At 58.7% G+C, this 1,442-nt stretch overlaps 1 protein-coding gene across 10 annotated transcripts in view; it reads left to right on the top strand.

Annotated features, from left to right (window-relative positions):
- Positions 1-1,245: 1,245 nt before the first annotated feature.
- Positions 1,246-1,442, top strand: part of RTEL1 (regulator of telomere elongation helicase 1) — a 33,995-nt gene continuing 33,798 nt past the window's right edge. For 6 of the 10 annotated variants that reach the window (XM_025039828.1, XM_025039825.1, XM_025039827.1 and 3 more), the window contains exon 1: positions 1,247-1,425. The gene's annotated coding sequence lies outside the window, so the exon portion shown is untranslated. Of the gene's footprint in view, positions 1,426-1,442 lie in introns of all 10 variants that reach the window. The other 4 variants (XM_025039821.1, XM_025039824.1, XM_025039823.1 and 1 more) reach the window with 2 other exon arrangements.

Consider the following 1,442-nt stretch of genomic DNA (forward strand, 5'->3'; position numbering starts at 1 on the left):
GCTGGATCAAGATCCTCGTGCCTGCTTGGTGTGGCCTTGGCCAGCCTCGATTTCCCTGATCTCTCACCTCAGTGTCAGGTTCAGCACAATGGCACGTATGTGTTATAATTTAGAGGAGCCTGGGCAGTCCCTATGCATGATGTATGACCAGGCAGCTCATTCCTCAGCTCAGGGCTCAGTGTTCTGGCCATACCTTCCATGGGCTTCTGGGGAGATGAATGCTGTTGCTGTCACAAGATGGGGGTGAAGAAGGTGACTCCTGGCTCATACTTGCTGGCTGCTGGCTCTGGGCAGCTACTGACCACCCACCCTTTGCCTCATTTCCTGACCTGTGAAGAGTAGACAATAAAATAACTAGTCTCAGAGATCGTTAGGAAGACAAACATGTTGATGCCTGTATGGATGATGGTAGGGAAGCCCATGGCTGGTGAGCGCTCAGCAATGTGTGGCTGACAGTCTAAGACAGACGCTGTATAGTCCCCTCACCGGAACTAGCGGTGGGGGCAAATGCCAGTTTCCCCAAGCATGATCTCACACATGATCATGGACACACATGTGGCATAAACGTGCCATCCGCGGGAAAACATCTGGACATCAAATGAGCCCGTGAGAAGCTCTGAAATCAGCGTTGCCAGCAGGCCGTCGGCCATCACTGTAGCATCCATCTCTTCCTGGTGTCTTTGGAATATGCTGGGGTGGCTTAGACAGAAACCTCTGACCCTACAGAGCTGTGCAGACCCCTGAGATCCCCTGTTGACTGCTAGCCTGTGCTAAGTGCTGGGGATTCAGAGGAGCCGGCTCCGACTAGTGGGGGACATTGACTGGAAAAGTAGCTGGACCCAGGGGACAGTAAGTAGAGGAGCTGGTGAGGCTCCTGGGAGCCAGGTCATGGCAAGGGGCAGCCATTTTAAGGAGTGTAGAGTCTTAAATAGAGCTCTGGGTGTTACAGAGAAAAGAGGGGGGACGACAGGAAACTAATTAGAGGGCTTGGGCAGTTGTCCAGGCAACCAAGGTGGCTTGGCTCAGAAAGGGGTAATGGAATGGAGACACCGAAGGAGACGACATCGAGGTAGGAGACTGGCGGGAGCCCAGGTTACTGCCCGAGGGAAGTGCGCGTCCCCGGGCCCAGGGTCAAACAAAGGGGCCGCTGCGGCCTGGGAGCCAGCGCACGCGCAGCCCGGACCCCTCGGCTGCGGCACGGTTTCCGCTGGGAACAGCGCGCCGCGGACCGGAACTGGGGGCGGGAGAGCCGCGCGCTCAGTGACGACTGCGCGCCCGAGCCCGCGAAGTCCGAACCGGCTGGCGGCGGAGGACGCGCTGCTGGTGCCGCGGCCGAGCCGGGGGCGGGGGGATTCCTGGGGACGCCGGGTCGTGGACGGCTCCCAGCGGAGACAGCGGCAGTGAGTCGCGCAGGCCCTGGATCTGGTACTTTTACCCGGCGG

Source organism: Pteropus alecto, unplaced genomic scaffold, assembly GCF_000325575.1.
Source record: "Pteropus alecto unplaced genomic scaffold, ASM32557v1 scaffold45, whole genome shotgun sequence".
In the NCBI taxonomy this organism is placed as follows: Eukaryota; Metazoa; Chordata; class Mammalia; order Chiroptera; family Pteropodidae; genus Pteropus; species Pteropus alecto.